Consider the following 12224-nt stretch of genomic DNA (forward strand, 5'->3'; position numbering starts at 1 on the left):
CAATTTTACCCCTAACGTTGTCAAATTGAGTCAATTTCAGACATTATTATAAAACACAGTTATTCTGGACTAATTGCATACCCGTGATTTAATAATAGAATCAGAGATTAATATTTCGGTGAATGATTTTGATTTTTTTTACCCAACTCTTACAAAAAGCATTATATTTTTCTTAAAAAATTCTCGTCTAATCATATGTTTATGATGTGTTCCTAATGAGTGATAAAATGACTCACATATGAAATGTAGATGACAAGAGCTGCCAACATTAGGGATAAAATTGCACCATTTTAGACTGTTAGAGGACCCACTATCTCCTATCTTCTTTGGTATTGCTGAGGATTTCTTTTCTATATGGATTTAAAAACTTGAATCAGAAGGGTTGCTTTCTCCCATGCATTGCTCTCATGGTACTTGCTTCCCGACCCATTTACTTTATGCGGATGATATGCTGTTATTTGCTAAGGCCACAAAGCTTAATGTGTGAGCCATCAGAGCACTATTCCAGACATATGGAAATTTCTCGGGTCAGAAGGTCAGCTGGGAGAAATCGGCAGTTTACTATCAGGTAGTCTTGGAATCAGATGGGCGACCTTGCCTATCACATACCTTGGAGTCCCGCTCTTTAAGAGTGCTCTAAAGTCTCGACATTTGATCGGTTTGGCGGATCATTTTCTAAACACTTTTAGTCAATGGAAGGGAACAACACTCTCCTTCGCGTGCCGAATAACTCCAATTAAGGATGCTTTAACAGGGCCCTCATACACTCATTCATGATTTACAAATGGCCTGGTGCACTTGTAAAACGTCTGAATAGAGGGGTTCATAATTTTTTATGGACCGGCAGCCGTGATTCAAGGAAACTCCTCACTATCCCCTGAGAGACTTGTTGTCGGAGCCGAGTGGGCGGAGGCCTTGGGGTAAAACATTTTAGGCTCTTTAACACTTCGTTGCTTTGGAAGTTCTGATGGGGTCTGATTAAGGACTCGAACTTAGTCATCTCCTTAATAAAAACACGATTCTTCTCAACGATGGGTATTCAAAGAGCGATTATCGGAAGCTCGATGGTCTGGTCCTCATGTAAAGGCACTTATGGCACAATATGTATGCAGGTTCATTGGTGGATTGGAGCTTCATCGCGTCTAAATTTTTGGAATGACCACTGGATTGGGTCTTTCGGTATCCCAACAGCGGGTGTTGTGCAACAAAATGGAGGAATTCCTAAATGGGGATTGTTGGCAAAATCTTCAGGAACTACCCGATGATTTTCAGTAGGATATATTATTGATTAAAAGGAGGATAGACATGGAGGATTTGTGTTTCTCGGAGCCGGATCCTTCGGGGCGATTCACTGTGAAACATTTCTACAAATCTCTCTGTCGAATGACGGCTCAGGTTCCATGGTACCGATTCATTTCGTGCATTTTCATTCCTCCATCCAGGGCTGCCATGAGTTGGAAAAGCATACATGGTTGTGTTGGAACTTTTGATAAACTATAGTCCCGTGGCTTCCACCTTGCATCCCGATGCTCGATTTGTAAGTGTGCTACAGAATCCCAGGATCATCTATTCATCGCTTGCTCCTTCGCCATGGTCCTTTGGGATGAAATGGAACTAATTTTTTGCATCAGCATTAACAGAACATGTACTTTTGGAGTTTTTTTCTCTCAATTAACTCAAATTCTTTTTGGCATATTTATCTTGGGTGTTTGGAAAATTGCGGTTTGCTATTGTCTTTGGTTAATTTGGACCTCAAGGAATGTTGTTGTGTTCAAAAATGATCCCCCTTTAATCCAAAATTCTATGCTGAAGTTACATTTATACATCATAGAATCGAGCCGGGAAATTCCCAGCGGCCCCTCACACTCTGATAGACAAATGATATGGTCGCTAGGGATCCCAGCGCGACCACCCTCAGTGCCAAACATTAAACTTGTGAGATGGATAACATCGCCCCGCGACTGATAAATGTCAACACCGACGGATCCACTATCAGCTCTCCAGGTGCGGCTGGTGCAGGGGGTATTTTTTGGAACTATAGAGGCTTTGTGATTGGCTATTTCGCCTTCCCAATTCCTGACTCTTATGCGCACTTGGTGGAATTACGGGTTGTGATTTTTGCTATTGACATTGCTTGGGAGCATGGATGGTTTAAACTTTGGGTAGAGGCGGACTCCCTTTATATTGTTAATCTGTTAAACTGGCGCACCTCTAAGGTCCCATGGGTGGTGACCAGACAACGGTGGTTGCACTGCCTACAACAATACGCTTCGATGGAGGTAGTTTCCACACACATATTCAGAGAGGGTAATCGTGTTGCTGATGCTTTAGCTAATTTTGGAACTGACTCCAATTGTATTCCTTAGTGGAGCTTGGCTCCAACCTTATATTCTTTGTTTACTTTTTATGATCTTCGTAACTTAGCTCATTTACGCTTTAGATAACTCTCTCCCTCTAGTTTGTAATCATTTTTGCATTTATTTATTCTATCGGGTTTTGTGGCGTTTGGTTGTGGGGGTGCCAACCTAGTTGTGATGTCCGTACTAAATAGTTTAAAATTGTTGATGAGTCGGGCACATTAATCGAAGAATATCCGCTTGCACTGGGAACAGTCCCCTGAATACACTCCGACGATTAAATTAGTAACGGATGTATAGAGAGAGGAAATCCAAGTGCTTAGTGAGAGAAGAAGTTACGTATGTGTGGTTACGGTGGGGGTATTTATAGGTTTCCACTTTAGCTAGGGCTAGTCTGCATCCCTGAGGCCTCCATACAGACTTCCTTCTCTAGTGGCACAGGGCACTCATCCGGGTCTGATGACCGTCTAGCATCAGGGACCGGGATCGATGGTGCATGAAGGAGGGATCTTTATTTGCTTCATCAAATATTTTCTATAAAATTAAAATCACTAAAATTTTACAACTTATACATTGATTTAATTTTTTAATATTAAATTTCAAAAATAAATATTAATAAAAAATAAAAATAAATTATTAATAAATACCAAATGAATATTAAATAGAATATTCAAATCATTCATATATTTAACTAGTTTAAATTAAAATTAACGGACAGTAGTAAACCATCAACAACAAAGGTCATTGACAACAGTTGTTAGGAAATAACTGATTCTAATGATATCTTATTGATAATGGTCATCACAAACAACTATGCTGAAACTCATCCAGACTTTTGAAAGACCCAATTATACAAAGGAGAAATAATAAATTGAATTTTAAAAATAAATACTTGAAAATAATTTGTTGATAAATATTAAATAAAAATAGTCAAATACACAACCAATATCAAATCTCATCCTATTTAATTTCAAGGATGAATTTAGACCATTGATTTGTTTTGATCTTGTGGTCCACATTAACCCTATCATTAACTGCTACTATATATTCATCGTATACCAAAACCTAACCCTAACACAAATTAGCCGCCTCTCTTCTCTTTCTTCCATATCTTCTACATAGAACCCTAAACTAAAAAGAAAAACATAATGCAGATTGTTGAGAGAGAAAAGGGAGAATGATCTCTATGGCTACCCTGGCTAAGATTGCAGATGTGGCCGGCGGTGACAAACATAAAGGAAGGTGTGTTTCCTCCCGTTTTTATGATTGATCGCCGACAACTTTCTGCAATCTTAGCCACCAGAGTAGTCTTTTATTTCGCCAAACTGGCAACAGATGAGTGTTGTGCTCATTGCATATTATGGAGATTTTCGAGAGAGAAAGGGAGAATGATGTATATGGCTACTCTGGCTAAGATTGCAGATGTGGCCGGCGGTGACAAACATAAAGGAAGAGGTGTTTCCTCCTATTGTTATGGTTGATCGACGGCCACTTTGTGCAATCTTAGCCACCAGAGTAGTCTTTTATTTCGCCAAACTTGCAACAGATCTGAGCAACACGGTTTTTAACAATCAAATATGGATCCAATACAAACAATTACAAATCTGATGTTTATTTTCAATTAATTTGTAAGTTGTAGTTTGTTTGACTGCACTCTGATGTTTATAAATGTAAATTTTCTCGTACCGAGTGAACAAAATCAACAGTTATTTTCTTCTTCGTGATTCACACAAAATGAATTGGCAGATTTGATGATCCATTGGAATTTGAATAGATGTGTGAGTTGTAGTTGGTTTGATTGCATTCTGATATGTTTGGTTCATAGAATGCTTTCTGTGTATGGATACATTAGGATTCTACTTCTTACTTTTTTTGTGTTTCATTTGCAGATGAGGTCCCAATTGGAATAGATTTTTTCCTAATCTTAGCGATCCGAGTAGTCTTTCTTGTTGTAGTTTGTTTGAGTGCAATCCCATGTTTATAAATATTTAAGGTTTTTAGTGTATAAATATTTATATCTCCAAATGACGAGGAAAGAGTACTGAAAACAGTATGAATTGACTTCTTCTTTCCATTTCTGATTTGCATATGATGTCACAATTTTAATAGATTTTTTTTATTCTTCCTTTCTTAAATGATAAATCTGCAGATGATATCTTTTATTATTTTGGCCACCTAATTAAATCTTGTATATGTATATGTTTGTTTATTCAATACAATGAACTTTGAATATAGTGGATTCAATCAAGTTATCTTAAGAATTGGAGTTGTCAACGGAACTGGTGGAATTTAGACGTCTTTTTTCTTTTGTTTCTTTTGTGCTTCCAAAATTTTGGTCTTTTTTTAGAGGTATCCAATCATAATCCAACCTCTAATTCAAACTGTTTTTCTTGACAACTCCATCAGGCCTTTTACTTAGGGGTATCCACTACTATAGAATTGGCTTAATACATGTTTGTTGGTCCTTGTACTTGACCCAAAACTTTAAATGTACCTATGTACTTTTAAAAGTTCAAAATGAACCCATGTTCTGGTCTAGTTTCATTCAATAAATCCCAATTTTTTAATAAAATTTTGGGGAATGCTTAAAGTGGAAGACCATTCTCCTAAACTTTGATATTTTTTATCATTAAAAGTTGGAGGAGAAAGAGTTGATGTGTCGTTGAAAGCCATGGTTGAGTTTTCTCTGAAAACTCAAAGACCCAAAAGATTATTGATGCTCTTGCAGAAATAGAAGAAAATAAAATTAATTGATCTGCATCTCCCCTTGATTTCTATTTTTATTATTGATTTTGTTGTTTGTTATTCTAAACCATAAACAACAAGCCTATATATAACAGAGAAATAGATCACTATAATATTTAATAACTACTAACCTATTTAGTATGTATTAACTATAGTAACATTTAATTTATTTATTATATATAATAATTTTAGTAACTCTACTAAATAAAATATATCAAATATTTTTTCATAACAACTGAATCAAAATAACTAATTATTAAACTTTGAGTCAAAACTAACAGAAATTTACTTAGCAATAGAGAAAACGAACGAGTCATCAGTTGGTGTTTCGGCCTTTTTTAATTGAAAGGCTGGCAATCAGGGAGTGCAGATTACAGACATCCCAGCTAGGCTGGTACCCCTGCTCTCAGCACCCAATCCCTAAACCAATTTATTAAAAAGAATAAAGAATACAGTAGAAAACCAAGTCAGGAAAAAATAACTAAGCAAATCTGTAGACTTGCCAACCTCCTATGTTACAAAGAAAGGCAGAAATACAAAATTGAGGGATGTCCGACCACCAAACCAGATCAGAATGCATTCTACCGTAATTAGCTTGGAGATCAGCAACTTGATTACCTTCTCGGTAAATGTGAGAGACCACCATTGTCATTGAGTCCAAATTTTCCAGACATTTTAGTCAATCCTGCCTAGGAAACCAAGGAACTACTCTGCTTTTGCTCCGCAGCAAATTAACAACAAACATTGAGTCACTCTCTAGCCAAAGCCGAAGCCACCCCCTATCGAACGCCATGTTAATGGCTGTTATTGCTGTCGAGAGTTCTGCAGCATAGGAAAAAGACGATTCCAAGTTATAGGAGAATGCTCCGGAGAATTCACCGCGTGCGGATCTGTAGACTCCCCCACAACCCGCCGAACATGGGTAGCCAATAACAGAGGCATCTGTATTTACTTTCATCCAAGTGTCCGGAGGCGGTTGCCAGCGCATTAGAATTATACGCAGAGCCCGATGCTTTAAAACAGGGAGCTGGAGTTCTCTAAGCGTGTGCAACTCCGTTGTCGAGTTCCACATAGAGTCATCACCAAGCTTACCAGATTCGTGAATTGAATGCCATAGTTTGCGCAGAGTTAGCGAAATGCATGGTTCTTCATCTTCAAAAATCGCTTTATTTCTAGTCGTCCAAAGGATCCAAATTCCACTGACAACAGCGGATCTCCAAAGTGCACGAACTTGCGTGTTGAAATTCTGATTGTACGCATCTGTTAACAGATCCAACAACGATCCCAATCTATATAATTTGCGCCCGAACAGAGATTCAATTGAATTCCATACCTCTACAGAAAATGGACAAGTTAGGAATAGATGATTGGTCGTTTCTGTGTCCGCCCTGCAGAGGCTATAGCGAGAGACGACGTGACAGCCCCTAACTCGTAGTCGATCATGCGTTGCTAAAGCCCCTAAAATTTCTTTCCAACAGATCAATGAGTGGGAAGGCGGTATATAAGAGTGTATTGAATACGGATCGTTACAGAATATTCTAGGAGTCCAATATTATTAAATAATACCAGATCAACAAGTGGGAAGGCGGTATATAAGAGTGTATTGAATACGGATCGTTACAGAATATTCTAGGAGTCCAATATTATTAAATAGTAACAGATCAACGAGTGGGAAGGCGGTATATAAGAGTGTATTGGGTTTAGGGGTGGTTGTTTAGGGGATTCCAACCTTGTTGAGATGTCTCCGACCTTCTTTCCTTATCCCCTATCTTTTAATAAAAAAAAAGAGAACATGTGTAACTAAATAATATATTGAAAGCCAAAAAAACAAAATAGGGATAGTAACTAAATAATAAATTAAAAGCCAAATAACAAAATATGGATAGGTCGAGTGTCATTTAAATCAAATATAATTAATACGTAAGGATGAAATGCATGAATGCTTTATGTCTTACAAAATGAATAACTCAATATTTTAAAAAAATGAATAACTAAAAAATTAAAAAAATGTTGTGGCCTTAGAAAATCACAACCTTTCAATATTGTCCTTTCCGAATCCACGATCATTATGTTATCCAAGTCATCCTTCTGTGCCTCACTTATAATCACATCTCATCTCTCTATCTTATATATGTACATTCTTCATTCTCAAACTTACCCAACTCACTGACATATCTTCTTTTCCCTCAACCCTATCATCCCTCTTTAGTCTCTTCACTATTTCCAATGGCACCTAAGGCAGCAGAAAAGAAGCTGGCAGAGAAGAAACCGGCAGAGGAGAAGAACGCCAGGAAAGCACCGGCAGAGAAAAAGCAGAGAGCAGGGAAGAAATTGTCTAAGGAAAGTGGAGCCGCTAACAAAAAGAAGAAGCCATCCAAGAAGAGTGTTGAGAGTTACAAGATGTACATCTTCAAGGTTCTGAAGCAGGTTCATCCTGATATCGGAATCTCGAGCAAAGCTATGGGGATTATGAACAGCTTCATCAATGATATTTTCGAGAACCTGGCTCAGGAATCTTCTCGTCTGGCTAGGTAGAACAAGAAGCCGACAATTACCTCTCGGGAGATCCAGACCGCCGCCAGACTTGTTTTGCCTAGAGAATTGGCTAGGCATGCCGTATCTGAAGGTACCAAGGCTGTTACCAAGTTCACAAATTCTTAGGTTTTCCTTTGATAACCTAATTTGATGTTAGGTCGCTGTTATGTTTGATTTAGGGTTTTGATGATGTCTCCTTTAGTTCAGTGTAACTACAGTAATTTAGGGTTTTTAGGATGTCTCGTTTTTTTCAATGTAACTACAGTAATTTTATTGCGTTCAATTTCATCTCTTTGATTTCTCCAAGTGTGATGTATTTATTTTGATTATGTGGATTTTAATGTTTGATTTGTGTTTCTGCTGGTGCTTTTTTGAATTAGGTACTTTTGTATCTGATTTAGTTTCATTGGCTTGATTTTGATATGCATTAGATGTAAAGAGGAAGCTTTTGTACACAAATAAATTTGGTATTAATTGAACTAAAGGTTACAACTTCATGTCTGGTTTAGGGTTGTTTAATTGTTGTATTAGCAATTGGTACTTGTTAAATCACTTTAAAAATTGACTGAGTTGTATGAAATTGAATCAAATTATATAGTTTTGCTCATTTTTATCTTGCTCTCTTTTATTGTTGTAAGCTTTTGTTTGGGAGATTGGCAGTCAATGAGGTAGAGAGTTAAATGAGATAATAGAAAGGAATGTAAAGTGATTGAGTGTGTTTCAATTCGTTCATTCTCTGTCATATCAAATTTTTTAACTTTGAATAAAAGAATTAAGTCCAAGGATAAAATTGAACAATTTGGATCAACTATACTTAGAATTAATCGGAGTATAGTTTGCTTCTGTAAATCAATTAAATGTTATCTTCTTTCAAGAACATCCTCCATCATTTCTCCACATCTCTTCAACTGATTCACAGTTACTAAGGTTCTATTAAAGAACTCATCAATTGTCTTTCACTTCTTCATCTTCAGTTTCTCATACTCACTTCTCAAGGTTTGCAAACACACATTAATTGTTACTTTATTTTTCCCTTTAAAGGAATTTTCAAGATTCTTCCATGCATCCCTCAATGTTGTTGCAAAGAACTTTTCATGAATATAATCTCATCCACACACATATAGATGAGAGAGAGTGTTTGTTGGTCATTCTTCTTTGATTTCTTTAAATTTAATTCCTCCTCATTCTCTGACTGATCATATTCGGTTTGTACCATATCCCATACTTTTTGGGAACCCTTGCCAAATCCTAGGGCTAGTTAGATATTGTTTGTTGAGATACTTCCTTTTGGTTTGACAAATTAGACTGCCTTTTTTGTCTCAAAACCAGCCCATCAGTAGCAATATATTTAAATGTTACCAAAGAAACCTTTTGTTCTAAATAACTACATCTAATTAGAAACCTTTTTAATTATAAATGTCAAATATTCATTTCTTATGGTCATCTTTGGTAGATCTTGTTTTTCTTAGTGAAAATTGAAGAGCTAGCCTACAAAATGTTTTGTAAAACTGAACAAGACCTTAGTTGTGAACCAATTTTCAAACTTTCAGTTTCTTTCTTATTCTCATTGTTTCAGTTTTTACAATTTCCGATGTGGGATGTGAAGATAGTGTGCGCATGCTTTCGAGGGCAAAAAAGAAATTGCCCTTTAGTAAAAAAATCCATCCCACATCGCCTACTTTCAAATGCAAGAATTTTTTTGTCCTTTATAAATATGCAAGTGAGGATGAATAAACAACAACATGAGTTGTATCGTGTGTTTTATTATGCCATCATGAAGTATATTAAATCCACTATGGATTTGTTTCAAGTTTTGTTTTTATATTTTCAATTAACTTGTTTTAAACATATTGTAGAAAAATAAACGAGCACCTCACGAGCTCGTGAACAATCAAGCTGCTAAACGAGCCGAGCTCCAATAACAAATTGAGATCGAACCAAGCTCGAAGCTCAGCTCGAGCTCGATAAGAAACTGTCGAGCGGAGCTCGAGTAGGTCAAAGCTTGGCTCGGCTCGTTTACAGCCCTACTCCCAAAAGTCTTTCTCCTTGACAAACCTCATTAGACTATTTGTAACGTGAAGCATCTACATACAACCTCATATCTTCATTTCCTTAGGAGAATAAGGGCACAAAGTGATAAAAATAGAAGAAAGCTTTTCAAGTTGAAAATTTGGAAGCAAAAGGAAAACTGGACAGTTATGGTCTAATATTACCATGGACAGATGAACCGAAGTTATCGGAAAAACAAAAGTCCATTTGCACACCTAACATTCATTGCTACAGAACTTTCTATTCAGCTCACGAATGTTGGGATATGATCAAAATTCTCATTGATAAAGTAATGAAAATAATGAACAAAAGAAGGATATAACTTATTTTCAAAAGATTTATTAACATACGTTCCTTTAATATTCAAAATCTATAGTTAGTCCTACTTTTATACCAAATAAAAGTGATTTTCTAAGTGATTTTCAATAAGAAGGACAACTTAAGCAAATATAGATAAACATAAACACATATATATCCTCTAATTCACAAATGTTCATTTATGAATTCACATTTGTTTACTCGGAAACAATGGAGCTAACAAGAGTTGTCAAAATTCAGGAAAAAGGGCTTTTTTAAAATTGGAACAGGTTTTTAAAATCATAGAAAATTATCTCAGTTAATGAAAGAAAAACAGGTAGGCAAATCAGAGAATGATACATAAGATGAGAGTAAAACCAAAAATTTCAGATAACCTTACCAGAAAAATGAACTCCTATATCCCTACTTTTAACTAAAGAGTTTCATGCTATAGTTGAAACTTTTTTTATAATAGGTGATAATGAGTACCAATATATTTACTCATTGTTTTGTAGTGACTCACTGCAAACCTAACATCTAGTTGATTAGTTGATTATTGACACCAGCCTGAACTCTGAGTTACTCATACTGACGTGTTAGCCATGATATCTTTATAATGTCTTTTAACCACTGAAATTATTGGAGTGATCTAATTGAAAACAAACTCAAAGTTGAGTGATTTTATTGAGACAAATTTAAGTTTAGTGACCAACGGTGCATGTAACCCTTTGTACTTGTCCAAAAAATTTAATGCCATGTACTTTTAAAATGTCATATTTGTCCTCATAAACTTGCTTAAAGTGACATGTTGACCCAACTTATCAATGTCAGAAGTAAAATTGACCAAACTTCACAACGTTAGGGAAATTTTTAAAAGTAAGGAGCAAAGTTAACGATAAAATTACTCCTAATTATAAACTTTTTTATGCCTGGTTGCAGGGAAGCCCGACACACCGGGACTGGTGTCACTTTGTCTGGAAGCCATATATCCCGCCTTCTCGCTCTATGGCGTGCTGGAAGTCGATTCTGGGCTATTTGGAAACTCATAACAAACTTCAGCAAAGAGGCTGTTGTATTGTCTCACGGTGCAGCCTTTGCAAGAGGGAAATGGAAACCGACACGCATATTCTTGTAACGTGTTATTTTTCTGTGCAGGTTTGGAGATCAATCGAGTCGCTGTTTGGCCGATCAATATACACTTCGGGTTCGGTTACTGACCTGATACAAGAGAATCTTAAGCAGAGATTCAGCACCCAAATTGGTGCGCTATGGAATTCAGCGATTGTTAATGGGATGTGGACCCTTTAGACTACTAGAAACAGGGCAATTTTTTAAGGAGAGGATCCCCAAATCTCGCTAACTCTTTGCAGGATCTGGCAAGCTGTTCATGAAACGGGCAGACTCGGTCATGGAGCAATGTGGAAATCAACAACGGAGCAACATATTTTGACAGAGCTACAGCTTCCAATTCAATTGCACGGCGCTCCCATGATAATTCTGGTGCGTTGGCAGCCTCCGCCGGCCTTCTGGATGAAGGTGAACACGGATGCCTCAGTTACTGGCTGCCCGGGTCCCGCCGTCTGCGGTGGCGTGTTCAGATCAGCAAACGGCATGTTCGCTGGGGCGTTCTCCTATTGCCTAGCTTACACTTTTTCATATGCAGTAGAACTTTCAGCGGCCATATCAGCGGTCAATATGGCTCATGATAGAGGTTGGTTGCGTCTTTGGATCGAAAGCGACTCAACTTTTGTCGTTCATTCGATTCGGAATAGAGTTGGGCTAGTGCCCTAGTCTCTTAGGCAGGACTGGCTAACATGCCTAAAAAATCTTGAATCAATGACGGTTGTAGTCTCTCACATCTATAGAGAAGGTAATCAAGTAGCTGATCTCCTAGCAAACTATGGTAGAATGAACTCAAATTTAACTTGGTGGACGGAAATTCTCCCGTTCTGTATCTCAGCTTCCTTTGTAATTTAGGAGGTTGGCAGGTCTACAGATTTGCTTAGTTTTTCTTTCTGCTAGTGATGTATTTTGTAATTCTTTCATTCCTAGTTGAAAATGTATTTAGTGGTATTTATTACTGATGTTTAATCAAACTTGAATATAACTCATTCCTAGTTGAAAATGTATTTAGTGGTGCTGAAATTCAATAATTCTTTTTAGCGCAAATTTAAAAAAAAAATCCATATAATTACACTTTTTATTAATTACATGTCTGTATTTTTTTTTTAAACGGGAACT

The 12224-nt window shown here is 36.8% G+C and overlaps 1 pseudogene; it reads left to right on the top strand.

The window, feature by feature from the left end:
• The first annotated feature begins 7212 nt into the window (after positions 1 to 7212).
• On the top strand, positions 7213 to 8073 carry LOC136223290 (histone H2B-like; annotated as a pseudogene).
• Positions 8074 to 12224: the final 4151 nt, after the last annotated feature.

This window comes from Euphorbia lathyris, chromosome 3, assembly GCF_963576675.1.
Source record: "Euphorbia lathyris chromosome 3, ddEupLath1.1, whole genome shotgun sequence".
Lineage (NCBI taxonomy): Eukaryota > Viridiplantae > Streptophyta > Magnoliopsida > Malpighiales > Euphorbiaceae > Euphorbia > Euphorbia lathyris.